Here is a 21732-nt window from a genome sequence, read left to right as displayed (position 1 = left end):
AGTTAGTAGTTCAACGATTGCAGGTGACCCTTAGTTGGTTCACTTTATTTAGTTTTTGCGGAAATCATAATTCATTGAAGCCTGACCTTTTTTTTTGGGTAATAATTCATTGAAGTCTTACCATTTTCCATATTTGAAGTCCTCTGTTTTGCATTCAATTCCCCTGTTCTAGTGTGATTATTGCACCTGTTACCTTGTGATGCCCTTTCGTTTAAACATTCCTATTTTGTTACTTTTATTTTTGCTGAAGGTCAACAAAGAATATGTTACTAAAAAAATTGAAGATATACAGGGTTATTGTCTAAGTAATACCCAGAATGGAAAAAACCAAAATTATAAAAGGTTTGATACTCCCACCACATCAGCAGAGATCAAAGCTTCAAAAGGAAAATTAAAAGCCACTTTCGCTATTGCCATCAGCATCCCTTGAAGACCCAAAACAAAAAACCAAGCAAGTAAATCTGCATCATGGGCGTTCTTGTACATCCCACAAAAATTGTATACTTGTAAAGTAAGGATAATTATGTCAGAAAATGAGATTCTTGGGAGGCAGCATACATTAGTCTAAGGGTGTCAATTGGTTTGGTTTTGATTATTCGGTTCGGTTTAGTTACGATTCCAATTCCATTCTACAATATAGTTTCAATTTGGTTCTACATACAACATGGTTCCAATTCGATTCTATAATACTGTTCCCCTGGGGTTTATATAGAATATTGAGTTAGAGTGCAGACACGTCTTCGCCCATGAACGACCAACCCACTTGCCTAACCATCAAGGTTCAAAATCCAAGTATCGGATTCAGTATCGGTCATTGTCAAAATCTTTTTGGATGGATCAAAAAACCCCCCAAAATCGTTTTTTTATGGATCAGGTCATGTATCAGCCAAAGTTAGTGGATGTTTTGATCTTAGGATCAGATCGGCCGATATTATCTGGATCGGATCGGTCAATATCGGTTAGTATCGGTCTAGATAATATAAAAGATAAAAAACAATTTAAAAATTTTGAAAAAATAAAAAAATATTCAATCGGATCAGATCGGATCGGCCGATCCAAGGAACGATCCAGTCAAACCTTTTCGTATCGGTCAAATCTCACGATCAACTTCGACCGATACCAATCCCACCGGTTGATATCGGCCAATCCGATCCGAGATTAGGAACCAAGCTCACCATTAAAAGCAAAAAAAAAAAAACAGAAAAAGAAGAAAACTTTCACTACTTTCTGATTCGTCTTCAATTCTCCTCTTTCTTTTGCATTCTCTCCTCAACAATTTGAAAACGTCATTTGTAATGGGAGAAGGAGTCCCTGTCAACTTGCCTGTTTACTCTTATTAGGGACAATGACTTTCCATCCAAAATTTTGAAATGGAGATGCATAGGCGCAGATAAAGGGTCTCAAAACGAAACGTCATATTAGGGTTTTGGAATTAAGCGGGTTATTCGGTTCAGTTTCGATTTAAATCGATGGTTTCTGAACTAAAATCGAAATCAAATCGAATCGAATTAAATACTTATATATCAAAATCAAATTTATTCGGTTCGGATTGGGTTTTGGATTGGGTTCGATTTTGACACCCATAGATCATTAGCCACAACGTTTGCCTCTTGATGACAATGAGAAACTCTCCATTCAATGGTTGAAAGAAAACTGATAGTAGTAAAAACTACCAAGGAATAGAGATAGACCGTATCCGATTAGCTTTCGGATGGATTCGGATAGTGCTAAACGGATACGGACACAGATACGGAACGAATATTTTATCCGTTTACATGTAAAAAAAGGTTTTTCGGATAGCTATATAGCCTATCTGTATCCGCATCCGTTTAGCTTTCGGATGGATTCGGATAATGCTAAATTGATTCGAATACGAATACAGAAACGGATTTCAACTATTCATTTACACCCCTAAGCTTAATATTCACCATACAAACCTTAATGCCAATAATTATGATGGTAAAGGAAAAGGATAGTAGGAAAAATGAAAATTCAATTAAGCCTTTTCACAACTAATTATGGAATCGACTACTTGAAATCTGTTTTAATTTTCCATTAACTTTATCTAGTGTCATGTTTGTTGTTAATCCCAAAACATGTATTCTTTTTCTTTCTTTTTTTTGCCTAGTTTTTTTTTTTTTATTTTTAAGGACAATTGAAGTGGTGTTCAATTTGGTATTTATTAATTAATTTGGTTAGCTTTGAAGATGATATAAGAAATGCAAAAGAGGAGAACCTAGAAGCAGAAGGAATAATGTGGTTTTCTGCAAAAATCCAAATATAAAAGAAGAAGAATTAATGAGAAGTTAGTGGCCCTCAAAAGGTATTATTAGAGGTTATTATTACCGAGTAACATGTCTTTGAATACTGCAGAGGCTATATCACGTCATAGCTTCATACTCAACCTGGTGGCTTTATCTGGATTTCTATTGAGCAGATCAACTCCTGTAGAGATTAATTTTTTCCCCCTTTTTTGGTTGTAAAGAAACTCATCTAAAGAGCTTGCCTAGGATTCCTGTGAGTTTACTTGCACGACTCATCTCCCAAACTTTCACAGTATATTTTCTATTTTTCTTTACAATAGAAATAAGGAATTACAAATCTAAGTTAAAGAAACATTCCAAATATGAAACTAATAAAAACAAGGGAAGCAGTTTTCTTCCATATGTCTATCTCTCTCCTCCTTAAAATAAGGGGGCATAGATGTCTTTTCACATGGAGAGTAGAGAGATAGACTCATGGGAGTGCTGGCGTAGGCCACACTCCCGGACTGAGAACTTTTTCCCATTATTACTATTTCCTGCCATGGTCTTTCCCAATCAAGAGGCATAGGCCAAGCCAAAAAGCCAAGCTCCAATAGCAGCTCCATGTGCGGGTATACAGATCAAATAATCAAGAACTCCAGCTGGCCTGACAAAATTAATACTTTCTCTCCCTCGTCATGTGGCCCTTATGATTATTATGTTCTCCAATTCTTAAAGCTTGGTAATGCGATAGTGTTAGGTGGAGATCCCGACATGTAACAGTTCGGACATCCAACAATCAACCCTAACATAGGGCTTGAAAAATCTAACCCTGATCCGTCCTCAAGATCAGGCGGGGATGACCCTGATTGGTCTTATCATGGAGTGCGGGAAGGGAGAGATGCATGGACTGAATTGAGTTGGGTTGAATCAAGGAGAAAATTATCAAATTTTTTTATAAAATAACATTATAATAAAATATAAATATACATAAAACAAAATATGTGTGACATTTAAAATTTATAATATATATAGTACATCAATATATATTTTATAGTATAACTTAAAACAGGGTTGAGCTGGGTCGAGCCGGGCTCAGCCCAAGGCCTCAACCCTGGCCCGACCCGACTCTGACTCAAAGCTAGAATTTTCAGTCATGACCCACCCTCAGGGCCAGGTATCTCAGCCCAAGCCCTGTTCAGACTCAAGGCAGGTTTGGACCGATAGGAACAAACTTACACCCCTAATTTCCCGCATCATGTGAAAGCAATGGCTAACTAATCACTATACTTCATTTGGCGGATGACGGAGACATTAATTTTTTTTTTTCCTGTCTAAATTGTGATTGATGGTAATGAGAATTGGAAGTTTTTAACTTTTAACCATCAGACCTCCTAAAGATATATGATTGCGTTCTAATTAGTATGTTCTTTTAATTTGATCTCTGACTCTTCTCTAAGGTTTTGCATTTCTCATACCAATTCACACCAATGTAGTATATAGTATCCCTCTTTTGTCCCCATCCCACGTTTTATGTGTGTGACCGTGCATGGTGCATGGCTATACACGAAACTTTTCACTTTTGTTTTGTTATAATTGATAGAGCAAGAGAATGTTATTGGGTCATGTGGCCGCTGCACTAGCACGGGGGCCAATGGGAGTATACGTACAAGCATCATGAGGTGTGGGATTTCTGCCTTTCCATGGGAGGGCAGAGCGGTTATTTCACACTCCCTGTGTGTAGGTGCAAGGGCCACACGATCAGGTTGCGTTCTTTTCCCCAACTGATATATCTGCTTTTATTTCTTCTATTCTTGATCTGTTTACCAATTGATTGGTATTTATGATTTTTTTTTTTTGGCAAGACTCCAAGAATAAGTGGAAAGAAGGTAATCCAATTTTGTAGACATGAACTAATTTTCATCTCTCTCTCCCCTAGGGGAAGGATTTACCTTTTTTTTTTTTTGTTTTTGTAGAAAAAGGAAAGGACTTACTAAGCGGGCTGTTGAGGGTGAGATTAATGAACCTAATGAATGAGAATCGGTGAATTGGTTGGTTCTAGCTTTCAAATTTATTTCAATATCCTGGACTAAGTAATCCCCTTCCCCATTCCCCTACTCCCCCGGGTCCATTTCAATTAAAATTATGCTATCTTTATAACTATCATTTGATGATGGATCTTTAATTGCTTTTATCATGCGAATCACTTCCGATGAATGCCTTGAAATTACTTGTATTTGTTTATATATAGTGTGCATGCATTGAGATGAGTAGCATTATGGACAAGTGAGAATAAAGCCTACCATTTTTTAACATTTTGTAACTGATTGCAGAGTTATTTATAGATTGCAGAGTTATTTATAGACAAATACAAGGAATGAAGAAAACTAGAAAGAGCAACATGGGGATGCTGAGAGGAATCTCCTAAAAGCTGATGTGACCTCGGTAACATCAACATAAAGGAAAGTGGGGATGTACACAACACCATCTGGAGTCCGGATCAGTTACCCACATGGGATGGGTGGGGATAGATCTGAACCCTCCTCCATGGGGGCGTGAGACCCACCCCTAGAGCTGGAACTCACATCCAAAAGAGGAGTCCGATCTGAACTCACACCATCTCTAAAATAGCTATTTTGATGGGAAGTAATTATCAAATAGAGAGATTTAAGGGAAAAATTATCTTATGCAATTCTCTGCCCGGTCCATTTCCCTAGTACCTGTAATAAGAGGGGAGATAGACCCCATCCGGTGTAGACACCATATTTTGACACCTTCGAAGTGTGTCTTGGCAATGATGGTCAATGTCGTAACTCGTGTAGTGACTGAATGGCAAGAATTATCAAATTACCCCTACCCCACTTTTTGTAACCAAACCGTCCAAAATATAGCCTAAACCCCTAAGATAGTCTTATTTAACCATTTTAAATCCATATGTGAGATTTCACTCCAATTTGGCAATTTTTACAAAAATGACCATTTTACCCTTGGCACGGTTCTTGGTATCCGAACCACCCGATGTGACCCGAAATTATTTAGATGACCATATTTTGTCATACTGTGCTTTCACATAATTTTGTGTAATTTTGGTACCATTTGGACCTTGATCGATGTGAAACACCATTTCTGTACTTTTCTCTTTATTTATGCGATTTTGCCGCAAAATCTGACGACATCAGTTGTACGTATGGAAAGCACGTGTTGCGACCTTCGTGTCGATATATAGCATGCAAAAAACGGCCATCTGGATCAAAAGATATTGATGTTTGAATGTGGACCCTTAAAATGGAATAAAAATAAAAAAAATTTGCCCGAACAGTGTCAAACTGGGTTAACCCGACCCGTCCTAACCCAACCTAGCTAGGTTTGTCGACAGCTTAGGCCCGTCAGCAAAGGCTACAAGGCCTAAGGCCAACGAGCACAGGCCATGGCCATGCACCTAGCCGCAACCTGCCAGCGTGCCATGCACGCAGGTCAAGCTCGCCAGCCTCTTGTCCCACTGCCATAAAGGCTGTCAAGGGTCTTTGAGACATTTCCTCGAACACGTTTTGGCCTCTAAATATGGTGCAATTTGGAAGGCTTAGAGACCGATAATATTCACGAACAAAATACCTTTGTGAAGCCCGTTCTTCCCTCTTTCAATCCATGCTAGATAAATCCCCAGATCATGCTTTCATAGTCATATAAAATTTCACAACTACCCCCCCTTGTTCATCATTCTTGCCATTCAGAGCAACCACACTTGGAGCGGCTTTTGGAGGTTTCTGGCGACGATTTGCTGCCAAATAAGGTTATCCAAGCAATTCATAAATAAAAAAATAAAAAAAAAGGTTACCCAAGCTGATCCCAGGCACTTCCTCGCTTCAAGGGTATTTTTCTATATTTGTTTTATTTTTATATATTTTATTTATTTTCTTTACTAATAGAGGTCGTTTTTCAGTTACAAAAATATTAAAAATATCACAAGAGTGATAAAATTCTGAACATTTTAGGAAATATGTTTCCCACTATGTTTGATATTCCTTAATTTTCTCAAGCCCCAAATCTTAGTTTTTGTGGCATTTTTGGGTGAAATTGCTTGCACAGCTGCAATTAACTTCATTGTTTGTTGCATCAGTACTCACGACTCGTGAGTCACGAGCAAGGTTCTAAAACTCGGGTTTTGACTAGGTTTCGACCAGTCAGAAAACGAGTTCGTCTCAGTTTTGACCATATCTCGGTCGAAACTTAGGACTTTCTCCAAGCTAACTTGAACCTTGGTTTCGAGGCCTAGAAGTTGTTTTTTTGCTCTGATTCTTATTGTGTTGCTTATTTTTGACATTTTAAACTTAATCCATGCAAGTTTCACATAGAGAACACTAAAAATATTACTTGTGATTTTGATCCAAGTTTGATACTGTATATTGTTTTTGGACATGGTATCGAATAAGATTTGACCAGAACATAACTCCTTCAATATAAATGAGATTTAAGTAATCTTGGATTTGTTAGAAAACTTTGTTTTGATAGCTTTCCAACAAATCCAAGATTGCTTAAATCTGATTTACATTGAATGAGTTATGTACCAGTCAATGAGTAGGAGGTTATGAAAAAATGGAAATTAATTTGTAACCATGCTTCTTCCATTGATCTCCTTGTTTACTATACAAAATTAGTTGATTGTCAAATAAATTATTTGATAGTAGGGTTTATTTTGTGATTTCAATATTAACTATCTTCTCAAACCATTCATTGATTTCAATTTTAATTATCTTTCCCTTACAATTAATGATAAATAATTATATGATTTGTAATAATGATTTCTCTACAAACTCTATTTATTCATTGATTTGAATATTAATTGTCTTCCATTCTTCCCCACATAATTTATTCTTCTTTGTTCGGATTACAACATGAACATATCAAATCAATTTTCTTATTTTTAGTTGTATACTTGTTTTGACTTGGGAAGGTGAATTGAAGTGTTTTTATCAAATCTTTGCTCACTACAAATTATGAGTTTAAGATTGCATTGTGGCTCAAACCCGAAAACAAAACCGATCTAAACCGGTATTAACCTGATATTAAAAAACCGAAATAAAAAAAAAAGTTTATGGGTGATTGGGTAATGGAAAGTCAGTCTCTTGCCTTTATGGGAATTGATTTCTGGTCCCCGGTTTTGCTGTTCTAAGGTATTAGGTAGGGTTTAAACGACTAGTCGAAATTTGTTTCCGTATCTGCGTCCGTTTTTGTTTAGCACTATCTGAATCCATCTGAATGCTAAACGGATGCGGATACGGATAGACTATACCTGTCCGAAAAGCTATATTTACATGTAAATGGACAAAATATCTGAATTGTATCCGTGTCTGTATCCGTCCAAAAGCTAATTGGATGCGGATGCGGATATAGCACTATCCGAGCTGAATCCAATCCTACTACTAGGCGAGTTTTATTTATTTATTTATTTCTTTGTAGAAAGGTGGGTTTTATTAATATACCTTTTTAGGGGCTAAGGTGGGTTATGTCCCTCCCTTTGTTCTTAAGGGTTTCTAGATCCCGGATAACATTCGGGCCAAAAAAATTCTATGCCTTTTCAACCCATGAGGTCGACTCTATGAGAGGTAGCTTGTAAGGGTATCAACACCTAAATCGAACCGATCAAACTGACCTGACCCGACCCAATTGAGCCTTATCCAAGCTGAACAGATGCCTTATCGATTTGGCTTCGGTTTAGGGGTTAGAGCTCCATTCAGTTTCAGCTTGGTTCGAGCTAAACCGATGTGTCACCGATTGGTTCGAGTGACAAGACCAAACCGAACCGAACACTGAAACCAACCCCCAAACCCTAAAATCCCTACCTAATCCCTACCCAAAACCACTCTATATCCGGTTTTCAAACCAAACTGAACCAAATTGAAATCGATAACACAAACCAAATAGAACCTGAGTCTAACCCGGACCGAAACCGAGCAGTCCTTATTGGTTTAGTTTCGGTTTCCCCGAAACTCACACCAAAATAAAAAAAAAATGAACCGAACCTCTTGATTGACACCTTAGTAGCTTGTATACTTGTTGGCTGTATTTGTATAGGGACTCGGCTCCTATCCAGCACCCTGTCCAGACTACAAGTGCAGCGCCGGACACAGTGAGGCGTGAAGAGACCGCCTCACCCTACCCGAGCACCTTGCCTGAGCAGGGTGAGGCAGTCTTTTCATGCCTCACTGTGTCCAGCGCTACACATGCAGCTTGGGCATGGTGCTGGACAGGATCCTTTTGGTTTGTATAGTCCCTCTCCTCTTCTATACAATAAGATATCAAAACTATAGGCGAGAAAAAAAAAAAAAAAAAAAGAAGATATTATCACTATAATAAGGTGAATAAGATACACAATTTAATAACCATCACCATCATCCTGATCATAGTTTTATTTTTAAGTCTATCTATCATAAACAAGGACGTTTAATCCTTAAGAACAAGACCAATACATTTATTAACAAAGTAAGAAACTATGTTGACCACTTGTAAAATAACTTAGGGGTGGTATCTCCATTGGTACTAGAATACAAGCCATCAACCCTAGCACACCAAAAGCAAGTATCATCACATCTATCACTATCTCTCGAAACCATAAACACATCAAAATGACCATGAACATTGTTTCCCCACTGCAAATCACAGTAGAAGAGTGTAGTCTTCCAAATGTTTAGTTTCAAACCCCAACTGAAGTTCTGGCCAATTCAAAGCCAATGCTCACCCAAATCATTATCTTTGGATTGGCAAAAATCTGTATAAATCTAGGATTTTTTTGGTAGAACTGTATAAATCTAGATTTTGGTCAGGTATTGTGGCACATCAATGGCTATTTTTCAACAAAGAAAATTTCACCAACCATATCTTTGCAAAATCCATGGCTAATAATAATGTGTGATTAATTCCCTTCCAGGAACTATAAGATTGTAAATCACCACAGATAAATTATCTTGATAGATTTCCATATTCAAATCAGAAGGATCATCTTGTGACAATCTTCTATTATTAATAAACAAAAATTGTCTATATCTGTCCTAGAGAAGATAAAGCCTTGTGCACCTTTCAGGATCATAGTTGCTCCTTATCTCATGTCCATACATACATAGTGGAGCGGGCCATGGTTCTAAATATAGCATCTTCATCAACCTCATGTGCAAGACTACTAGTTGTTGTATTTTAAGGTTTGAAGATAAGTTTTGAAGATTCAAATTACCTTTTATTGTAAGTGTGTTGGACGAAGATTCAATGAGCACACCCAGGGGTCAGGAGCATGGACTATTGTCTGGTACCTCGCAATGGTACCTTCACACATAATAGGGTGGACTAGGGAAAAGGAGAGTCTCCACCTAGATTATTAGGATTTTGGACCCACTAATGATGTCCCTGCATTGAAGGAGGGGCGCTAAATTAACTCCAAACTCAACGACAGGTCTACCCTAAATCACTGGGTAAGTGTCAATTACATTTGGGGAAGGTGATATGCACCCCCCAGAACGCCCTCCTAGAACTGGTCTTCTTAGACCATACATTTGTTATATATGTGTTTATACATGTTATGCACCTATTTAATCTAAGTTAAAAATATTCAGCTTATCTTAGGGGTGTCAACAGGCCGGGTTGGGCCCAGCTGGCTAAAATCTCAGCCCAACCCTAGGGTTTTAAAGTCGGCCCAAGCCTAGCCCGGTCCTGTCAAGGCCTAACAAACCCTCGATTGAGGCCCAGCCCTGTCAGGGTTTACCCTAGCCCGGCCCGATCTGACCTTGATTGGGCCGGGCCTGATGGGGTTGACCCTGTTTGACCATGATTTGAAGGTTAGTTGTGTGGGTTTGGCTGAACAGGGTTAAGGCATTAAATGTTTTGTTGAGCAACATGTTAAATGGGAGATTAGTAATGGTTCTAATACTCTTTTCTGGCTTGATCCTTGGCATCCCCAAGGTGTTTTAATCAACGCTTTTGGTGAAAATATCCTTCGTGGATCTGGTTTGGTAACAAATACTTTTGTTTCTAAGATTATTGTGCATAATGATTGGTTGTGTATACTGGTGCCATTCCATTCTTATGGATATTTGGGATTTATTTTAGGAAAAATTTCAGACACCCGCTGTCAGTATACAATATATCACGGACATCCCAAACGTTGGCAAAATATCAGACACCCCATACTTTATGATTTTATTTCAACTTAGTCCACTCCATTATATCTGTGTAGTTAAGTCGCTGTTAATTATTTTATAATGGCAAAATTACCCTTACCACGGGCCGAACTTCCCATAATACCCTTGAGGGTAAAACCCCAAATTACAAACACCACTCTCTTTCATCGTTTTCGTTGGGCACACCATATGAGTACCTAATCTGATCAAAGAGAGGGTCGAAGCTTGAGATGGGTAATATTGGGTAGGGTAGATGACCAGATCGATGACGAAGGAGGAGTTGGAGCTTTTGCACTTCTGTAAATGATTCCAGTGGGAATATGGATGCAACTCCGTAGTGCCAAAGGGAATTTCCCTGACTAATCCCTACCCAAAACCAGTCTATATCCGGTTTTGCAAACCAAACTGAACCGAATTGAAACTGATACCATAAACCGAATTGAAACTTTGCCCCTGTTTTTTTATTAAAAAAGAAAAGAAAAAAAATAATTTTTTTTTACCTTTTTACCCTTATCTGTATGGGTGGATCGGATCGATCTCAGCCTATACTAATCCAATCCAGCCAATATCAGCCGATCCAATCTGAGATTACAAGTTTGTAACCATAAGCAATCTGAGATTACAAACCATGATTCCGACCAATCTTTTTATTTTTTATTCTTTATTTTTCACTAAACTATACCTCATGGCTCATACTATTGGCCAAAGATCACGTTGGATTAAGTGATTAACCACGCTAATCACTACAATAGGCAAGAATCTGGCCATCCATTTTTTAATCTCCCAAACACTATACTGGACGGTCAGATCTTTTCCTCCTCATATATATATTTTATGTTTTTACTTAAAACATTTTGTGAATGTTAACAAAGACACGTGGAGAAGGTCAGATGGAGTTGATCCATCTGATTGAAAATAAACTCAATTGGACCCTCCTGTCAGAACCAAACGGACCGGGTTGAACCATATGATCTTCTTGGTAGTGAATACTATTTGGATTAGATAATATAATCTCCCTTAATATTTAATTAAAGATCATTATTAATTTACTACAGAGCGACACGTATCAGGCGACGGGGTGCTTCAACCTTCGGCATTCTTTTTATTTTATGTTAATTAAGTAAGGCGCTGCTATATCTCCCAGCTCACAGTTCTCATTTGTCGGACACGTGTTGACTATAAAGCACACCATGCCAAGATCCTACGTAACTAACTAACTAACTCGTACTTCCTCTCATTAAAGCCGTCAAGATCCTACGTAACTAACTAACTAACTAAATCCTAATGCAATTATGATTTATTATAACTAAATCTCTACTTGTACCTCGTAATATACAAATATATAATAAGAATAGGTTTCCGACCAGATTGCTGAGAAAAAAAATTAATCTAAGAAAAAGACAGGAGGAGATTGAAAGAAGAAATTTTTAATTAAGATGTCTGAGAGTTCAGAGATTAGTATTCCAGTTGGGTTTAGATTCAACCCAACTGAAAAGGAGCTTATCTGTGAATATTTAGCCAAGAAGGTTTGGAGTTGTTCAGGCAACCCTAATTATGTTCATAAGCAGTTCTCTTCAACGGCGGTGATCGAGTGTAGTGAAGTATACAGCAAGCATCCATGGCTTCTTATGGTTTCTACTGAAGGTGCTGCTTATAGAATGGAGAGAGATGGAGCTGTTTACTTTTTTGTTCGAATGACGAAAAAGAATGCAAATGGTTGGAGACCTAATCGGAGGATTAATGGTGATATGGGTTTTTGGAAATCAACTTCTTCGGGGAAACCAGTGGTGGATAACCATGGAAATGTGTTAGGTATGAAGAAAAGTCTTGTTTATTATGTCCTCAAGGAAGGTGATGATGAAGGTAAGAAAACCTGCAGTTCCCATCAAAATGGCGGGTCTAAAACAAGTTGGATAATGCATGAATATAACTTAGTGGATCCTAAAAACCCTACTAAGAAAGAGTTTCAAGAGTGGACATTGTGTAGGATCAGCAACAGTGGAAGAAAAAGTAGTTCTTGCAATACTACTACTACTTATGGTTCAATATTAATGGAGGAGGAGATTCTTACACACCAATCCGGAAAACAAAACAACCTATCTCAGCATCAACAAGATAATGAAGCCATAGTTTCATTTGAAACTAACCAACAACAACAACATGAGCAGCAGCAGCAGCAGCAGCAAGATGATGAAGGCATGGTTTTCGTTGAAACTGAACAACAACAACAACATGAGCAGCAGCAGCAAGTAGTAGCAGTTTCACCTTTGATGAACTCAGAAGAGTTGTGGTTAGAAGACAATGAGTTTATTCAGTCATGGGAAACAATGGAGGAGGAGATTCATCAGCTACAACAACAGCATGAGCAGCAGCAGCAGCAAGATGATGAAGCCATAGTTTTCTTTGAAACTAACCAACAACAACATGAGCAGCAGCAGCAGCAAGTAGTAGCAGTTCCACCTTTGATGAGCTCAGAAGAGTTGTGGTTAAAAGACAATGAGTTTATTCAGTCATGGGAAACAGCAGCACCAGAGAGCTGGAACTGTTCTTCATTAATGTCTATTGAATCTTCTGAATCAGGAAATAAACTCTTCACTTATGAAGACAATGAGTTTATTCAGTCATGGGAAACAATGGAGGAGGGGATTCATCAGCAACAACAACATGAGCAGAAACACCAAGATGATGACGGCATAGTTTCGGTTGAAACTTACCAACAACAACAACATGAGCAGCAGGAGCAGCAGCAAGTAGCTGACCAGCCAGTATTAGCAGTTTCACCTTTGTTGAGCTCAGAAGAGTTGTGGTTAAAAGACAATGAGTTTATTCAGTCATGGGAAACAGCCACACTAGAGAGCTGGATTTGTTCTTCATTAATGTCTATTGAATCTTCTGAATCCCCAGGAAATAAACTCTTCACTGATGAAGACAATGAGTTTATTCAGTTTTTAAATGATGCTCTTGTTGATGATGACAAGTTCTTACCTGACAAGGAAGAATCCCAATTACCTGCGTCCAAGAGGATGAAGACTGTTCCATGATCGAGGAGAGATCATCTTTGTTCAAAGATCCCTTTTGTTAATTTGAAGAATTGAAAGCTATTTAGTTCCAAATCCCTACTTGTACCTCATAATAGTACCCTTATTTTTATAATTATTTTAAAAAGAACAAAAAGAAAATCAATAATCTCTCTTTTTGGTTGAATAATTTGATTTAATGTATGTTTATTTCTTTGGTTTTGGGTGTGAATCTCTCAAGCCTGTAGTGTGAGCTTGAGAGTTCGACACGTGGATCAGTGTAACATCAAATGGTACCGAGCTCAAGAAAAAAAGAAAGAAAAGAAAAATGGATTAATCGAACTCGCACCATTAGATGAAGCATCATCCACATGTTGAGCTCTCAAGCCCGCATTGCAGTGCACTGCAATGGATTTTAATCCATGAAAATTGGATCGATCATGGCTAATTTTGATCCGAAAAGACTAATTCATTGTGTAAGTAATTGCTTTAATATGGGGTACATCTAGGACTATACTTAATGTGGGGCTCATTATTTTGACACCCAAAGTTAGGGGTGTCAACCGGTCAGTCTTGATCGGACCTAATCGGGCTTAACCAAGGTTGAGGCCTGCACTGTGACCTCCCATTTAGATAATCGAACTCGGTCGGACTCGGGCTATAATTGGATACTAGAATCAGACTTTAACCGGGTCTTAACTGGGCTATGGACATATTTAAATCTGGACGGGCTTTAAATGTTGCAGCCCTAAAGGGTTGGGCTAAGGCTGTTTATAATTAATTTATCCCTTTTTTAAAGCTAAAAGACTTAACTGATCAATCAAGGCTCAAGAACTTAAATGTGTCGGGCTTAAGTCCAACACGTTTAATAATCAGGTCCGAGCCGGGCCTGAAATTTACACCCCTGCTCAAAATCAACAACACTTCAAAAATAGGTAAAGAAGTGTACAATGCATAAAAAAGGGTAAAGTAATGATCATAGTGGAAAATTTATAAAATTAAACAAGTCTTATATTCAAACCCTGTTATCTTGCTACCATTGCTAGTCCGGTTTCAGATCAATATGTGATCCTCAGCTTACTTCATGGCCTTGGGCCCCATTATGAGTCCTTTGCAATATCCAATTTTTCTGAGGATTTCTCCAGGCTTCTCCTTAACCAGGAGCTCTTCAAAGAACAACAACAGTATCGGTTGATGGTACACCTCCTACGACAAATCTTACTAGTTGATGATTAGCTTCATCAGGATCTCATTTTTACCTTCTCCACAACGCCATTAGCTGGCCCCATCTTCAACACTGTGGTCACTCACATTACTCCTCTTCGCCAACATCTTCTTCCTCTCGGGCACTTGTCAGATATGTAATCACTCCCAAGCTCATGATTTCTTGTGTTGTCATCTTCTTCTTGTTAATGACAAACTGGTTCATTCTCTCATCTTTTTTGAGAATTTCCAGAAAATGTTGATCTTGGGAGATGGCTACAAGATGCAAAGGGATGTTTCCATCTTGATTAGTCTGGTTTAATGTTTTCTTAAAAAAAAAAGGGGGGTGGTTGTAGATGCCTCATCGGCCGACTAGTTTTTTCACGGACAGTTTCGTTCTTGACTTGAGGTTAAAGAAGGAGACATTGTAGTCATTATATGATTTGTCCGTTGAACCAAACCGGTCCAACCAAAACCTGACCTGGGCCCATGACCTGAACCTGTTTTGAAGATCCGGATTTTTTACCCGTCGGGTTCCAGTGACCAGCGGTCATCATTATGGCCACCTTTATTTGTTTAAAAATAAATAAATAAATTCAAACATCATTAAAGAAATGACATCGTAAAAGAATCTAATATTTTAAGACATTAAAGACAATCCCATGATTGAGATAAGTGGGAGTATCCAAAGGTACATACTTCTCTCAATTGTGCCGAATCTAACAGTTAACCTTAAATATAAATAAAATTTAATCTCAAATGTATTGCAACTAGTTAGGGTATTAGGTCATATAATTAGGTTGAACGGGCGTATCCAAAGATATGTTGAACAGTGATGACCATAGAGAGGGGAGGGTGAATAAGTGGACTATAAAAACATTTTCCCTCAACAATTTCACTCCCTGTTCACCTGTTGAGATCTTTAACACTCACCACAACCACCCGCACAGACTTCTCAAAAGGTACACAGGCACACAACCACACTCTAACTAGTAATCCTGACACAATCACATACAACCACAGTCACTGATACTACTGCCAAGAGCCGTTGCTATCACACAATACTAGCACTCAACCACACACATTGTTGGAGAACCTCACCGCTGGCACAGACAATCACATACACACCCTAGCCTGACAGTCAAAGGCTCTACCAGGTGTGTACACCCATCCTGCAAAAAAACACTTCTAACAAAGGCAAGCAAGCATCCACAACACAAAAAGTTACATGCTTCGGTAGTTTGCCTACGTGCACAGAGTAATGGTCACTCAGACCTCAAAATCTACTCGTCACTAATTTTTCCAGCATAAAACTGAGAGGCCGCACCCACGGCAGATGATGTTTTAGTCACACCTATGAGTTAGGACATCTGACCTGCTTCTATCCCTAAGTATAGAGACAATGGTGTTACCCCCAATGATTCCTAGTACCCATTGGTAACCAACACTGTGTCCAGATGCAACTGAACAACTCAATAAAAAATACTTGGGCTTATATGAATGCCCTACAATATCGGAAAAAGATCCTGTCAATCCCGGCAGCGTGCAGCCATGTGCAGCACCTGAGATGAGGTAGTGCGCATTGACCGCCTTACCCCTGCCCAACGCCTTGCCTGAGCAGGGGTAAGGCGGTAAATGCACACCGCCTCATCTCAAGTACTGCACATGCAGCATTACTGCCCGGATTGGCAGGAGCCAAGTCCTACAATGTCAAGCACATCTAGCATAGGTCTCAACATGCATCCCTACTGCTAGCATATACAATGAATACCGAAATACAAAAGTTACTAGGTCAAGAGATAGAAATTCTCACAACCATGCAGTGTCTTTGATTCCTGGTATCCGTAGATTGAGTCTGACAACTCTGGTGGCTCACTGGAATCTTCAAATTCTCTCAATTTGATGGAGAACTGGAATCTTCAAGTATGCTTAATTACTAATGCCCTGGAGTGGTTCCTGGCAATGTGGGAAACCACTTTCTTCTTCTTCCCTTCTTCATTCTTTTCGTTTTGTTTCCTGTCTTTTCTTTTCTTTTCTTTTCTTTTCTTTTCCTTTTTTCCTTTTTCTTTCTTTCTTCTTTATTTCTTTCCTCCACCAGATTTGATATTGAACTTCAACTTCTTTGCTTTTTCTTCTCTTTTTCTTCCCTTTTTCTGTCTTCCTTCCTTCCTTGCTTCCTTCTTCTACCCTTTCTTTTTTTTCTTCCCCTTTCTTTCACTCCATTTTTATGCAACCACCAACATAGATTCGACTAATAGTGCACACACTCCATTATGGCAGCTTAATGGACTACATGGATGGGGTTGGTGAAGCCCTCAATACACACAACAAGAGGGGAGAAGGGTTTTTGTGATTTTTGCTCCATAGAAGCTGCAACCCCAGTCTTCTGGTTCTGCTGATGGATAGAACTCAGAGAGATGAGAAAAAGCAAATTTGGAACACCTCATTTGGCCTTCGGATGAGGGAGATATCGCGTTTTGAAGTTAGGCCATTTGTAGAGTTCGAAATGGAATCTCGAGGGCTGTGTATGCAAGCATCAGATCACGCTTGATTCCATGTAGCACTAGTGCATCATTACATTTATCAACGTCCGTCAGATCTTGATTCTGCAATATGCATGATTGACGTATCGCGCTCCTATTGGCTGTCTCGTACGGCAGCCTACGAGCGTCAAATCAGTCGGTGAAGGCGGGAAAGATCTTTGACCATTGGATCGTCATCAATAATATCTTGAACTGGCAGGGCTCATATGATCCTCCCAAAAAGAATGTTTTCTAGGCACTTCTCTACATAGGCGCTGCACATATTCAGGGACCACATGGTTTACCTTTTCACAATAAATCTGGACCACTCATTGAAATTTTAAAATCTCAGATGAAAATGGTCTTATCGATCAGAATCTTTTATCTTCATGACCAACCAGAACACCCAAAAATAGAATCTAGGCCATAACTTCTTCGTTTTAGCTCCGATTTGAGCGTCGTTTGCGACCACGTGTCCATGACGAGGAGTATTACCAATCTAAACTGCCCACATCAACAAAATCCTTGCTGATATTCTCAGGTACCCAAAAAAAATTCGGATTGCCTAAAACATGTAAGAAATTGTCTTTCCATTGTTGCTTGTAGAGAGAAAAATCATAGGAGTTTGGCAGGTCAAATGGCTAGTAAAGTCAAATTTCTGCTACCACAACCCCAATTATCAGATAGTTGAGTTCGATTTATTAGTAAAGGGATGCTGGTGGCAAAATAATCGTTGTGTGTTGTAGCAGGTGCAGGAGTGGCAGTTTATATTGCCACCGCCGGGCAGCTTGCCTAACGATTACATTTGGTGCACCTGACAAATTTCAAGCTGGATGGAGTTTGCCTCGGGGCAAAATTAAGGGTTTGAAATACAAGAAAAAAGTTAGCAAGTGGACTAGATGGTTAATTGCTCAAAATGCAGGACAAGAATTTCAATACAATGTTGGTCATATGATTTGTTTAGACAGCCAAATTTGACATGTGGCTATCCAGTGGTTTAGATTGGTCATATCCTCCCTCCATGTGGCTCAAGATCAGGTGCCCTTTGAGCTAGGCCCAGCTCAATAGTTGTTTCACTATTTTTTTCTTAAAATAATACTGGAAATATAGAAGCAGATAAACAGGAGACAGATAACGTGTCAAAATTTTCCTACATGTCCACTTACGCTTCATCTATTTTGTTGGTTGGGGAATGATTCAAACTGTATGCATTGAATGATAATCTTGTTTCTCTTTTCATTTCCATTTTGTACAGGTATTAAAATTACAAGCATGCAAGTATCTGACCGACTCTTCTTTGGAGGCTCTTTATAAGGAAGGTGTTCTCCCAGCCCTTCGTGAGCTAGACTTGTCTTATGGAAGGAAGCCTTTGCCATTCTGCAATAGAGGAGCTTCTTGCTTGCTGTACACATCTGACCCATGTGAGCCTGAATGGATGTGTGAATATGCATGACCTGAACTGGGGTTATAGTGGTGGCCAACTTTTTGAGTTATCTAGCTTTGATGGCTCATCTGCAATCTGATCTCTAGAGATCATCCAGGAGCAAATTGAGCAGCCGGACTGTTTACTGCAGAATCTGAACTGCGTAGGGTGTTCAAACATTGAGAAAGTTGTCATTCCTCCAAGGGCCCGTTGTTTACTTCTGTTATCATTAAACCTATCTTTGTCTGCAAATCTGAAGGAAGTAGATGTTGCTTGTTCCAATCTAAGCTTTCTTAATTTGAGGTGCATTTCTTCTTTCCCCTTTGACAAGCTTATCTTTTGCTAATTTCTGCTCATACTTTTGGTGGTATTCTCATCTGCTAATTTTTTCACCATTGCTTCTATCTTCTCAGCAATTGTTACTCCTTGGAAATTTTGAAGCTTGAATGTCCAAAGTTGACTAGCCTCTTCCTTCAGGTATGCATTTCGTGGAACGAAACTAAAACAATTAATTGATGGCTTTAGAGATTAACCTGTGATGCAAGAAAATTACAAAAGTGGTCCTATTTTAGTGGAAATACGCCTTGGGTTGGGTTCTATACATGTTGGGGCTTTGGTCCAATGGGTTTCCATTGTGATAGGCCTAGAATAAGGGCAGGACTTTGGGAATACATGATTTACTTTATTATTTAGTTTAAGTTGGAGTCCTAGTTAGAGCAGGAGTTGTTCAAGTCTTCTATGATTAATTAAGTAACTAATTTGATTATTAGTTGTTAACTTGGTATTGGCTATTTCTAGTCATGTTAGGAGTCATATTTTGAGAGTCTATATATGTATGTTGCCAGCCATTTAGGGATATAGCTTTCAGTTTTCTTGAAATTTATGCTGCCGTAGATTCAGTGGACACTTGCTGTGGATTCTGTGGTGTACGTGGTGGATTCCAGTGGGGCTTAGGTGGATTCCTAGCCTAGCTGTCTTCCTATCTTTCTTTCTCTTAATCACAGGTCAGAGTTTTCTGTTCTCTCTACCCTGTGGCATATATTATTATGTTCAAGGTCCAATTCTGTTCTGTTTTGAGTCTAAATTGAATACACTGCTTTCTGAATTTCTGTTATCAGTTCTAAGGTTTCTGGTCGATGGATGTTTGGTTTTAGTTCTGCTATTCTTTCTCCCAGGTGTACAAGCATTCTTCTAGATTTCTCTATTATATTATCAGACTTGGTCCAAATTCTGGTTTTGCTTCTCTATTTTCCAAACTTTTGTGAGCTAGTTTTCTGTTTTGGAAACTGGTTTGCATTAACCTGGTTTTTATTCCTCTATAAAATATGTAGAGTGTCCTAGTACGCGAGGCTCCCGCTATAGAATATTGCACTATAAAATATGTAATTTTGAAAATTTCCTCATTTAATTTTGTCAATACTTTTCTTTATATTTTCTAACAAGTAAATGGGTGTGCTGCTCATTATTTACTTGAATCATTTTCCCATCATATTGTTATCTCAATTCATCTGTTGTGTGCTTCTTTGATCTGTTGTCTGCTTAGAACCTGAAGCCAAATAATTCGATCTGTTGTAAGCTTAGAACTTAAAGTGTTTTTTGCTAGTAATACCTTATGACAGCTATAACAATGGATCCATGCAGCAAATCCTTTTGAGAAGGTTAATTGAGTGTTAGTATCTTTGTAGGCCTAGTTTAGTTTACTCAGCTTGAGAAAAAACTCATTTGGAAAATGTATTTCCCTAGTTCATCTTAGCTGCTGAAATACCCTTTTGTCTCCACTGATTGAATACTACTTGATGGGTCTTTAGCTCAAATTGGTAGAACACTTGGAACATGAGCATGTTCCAAGGGGATAGTGGTTCGAATTCACCAAGGCCCTTATTATTCAAATGTTTATAGCATAGTTAGTTATGGCACTAATCCACACAAGAACCCAATTTTTAATGACATCTTTGAAATTTGACATAATTTTATAATTACTTTAGTTATATTAATGAGATATTTTAATTTTATGTTAAGGTTGGTAAGAGAAAATGATTTTATAAGTATTTTTTGGTATAATTTAGAAGGACTCAGGGTAACCAAAAAGTTTTTCATATAAATCCAAATAGAATCCAACTAACAGACTCAGGGTAACCAAATAGTTTTTTAGGATGATTCAACTAACAGACTCAGGGTAACCAAACAGTTTAATCTGTCAGGACAATGGATCCATTGGTGGAACACCAATTGGTTCCTCACCAATATCAATGCAACCACCAATTGGTTCATCGAACCAAACACACCCTTATAGAGTTGCTTATGGTACCTGCAATTGGAGGGCGAAGGTTGATGGCTTGTATTCTGACACCCCTGACGGCCTTAAATTATTTTACAAGTGGTCCACCTAGTTTCTTTCTTTCTTACTTTGTTAATTAATATGTATTAGTCTTATTCTTAAGGATTAAACATCCTTGTTTATGATAGATAAGACCTATAAATAAAACTATGATCGATCAGGATGATGGTAATAATGGTTATTAAATTGTGTATCTCATGCATTTAATCTCTTTTCTTTTCTTTTCTTTTTTTTTTTTTCTCCCCATAGTTTTAATATCAACTTATTGCATAGAAGAGAAGAGGGAATATACACACAGAGGCAATAGGCATACAAGCTATGGATCTTTATCCTCTCAGGTTCTTTGCTCGGTACAGTTTGTATGGTTCCTCTCAAAAGGGAGACGGAAATGGCCACCTTACCCCTTACCCGAACACAATGCCCAGATGGGATCCACCTCCCTCTTATTAGAGGCACTAGGGAACTATACTGGGCAGAGAACCTAAGAGGATAATTTTCCTACAAAATACGAAGGGTGTCAATCAAGAGTTTCAGTGTGAGTTTCAGGGAAACCAAAAAGGACTGCTCAATTTCGGTTCGGGTTGGACTCAGGTTCAATTCGATTTATGGTATCGGTTTCAATTTGGTTCATTTTAGTTTGCAAAACCGGATATAAACTGGTTTTGGGTAAAGATTAGTTAGGGAAATTCCCTTTGGCACTGCGGAGTTGCATCCATATTCACATCGGAATCATGTACAGAAGTGCAGAAGCTCCAACTCCTCGTCCGTCATCGATCTGGTCATCTACCCTACCCAGTACTACCCACCTCAAGCTTCAACCC

The 21732-nt window shown here is 38.5% G+C and overlaps 1 long non-coding RNA gene across 1 annotated transcript; it reads left to right on the top strand.

Moving 5' to 3' along the window:
- Window positions 1-14378: 14378 nt before the first annotated feature.
- LOC122640683 lies at window positions 14379-19068 on the top strand. Its single transcript, XR_006329722.1, has 3 exons — window positions 14379-14389; window positions 18762-18876; window positions 18987-19068. It is a non-coding gene; the product is annotated as an uncharacterized LOC122640683 (long non-coding RNA).
- The last annotated feature ends 2664 nt before the right edge of the window (window positions 19069-21732 follow it).

The sequence above is a fragment of the Telopea speciosissima genome, chromosome 9 (genome assembly GCF_018873765.1).
Source record: "Telopea speciosissima isolate NSW1024214 ecotype Mountain lineage chromosome 9, Tspe_v1, whole genome shotgun sequence".
Lineage (NCBI taxonomy): Eukaryota > Viridiplantae > Streptophyta > Magnoliopsida > Proteales > Proteaceae > Telopea > Telopea speciosissima.
Note: the sequence above shows the minus strand (reverse complement) of the source record. Positions and strands in the feature narration are given on the sequence as shown.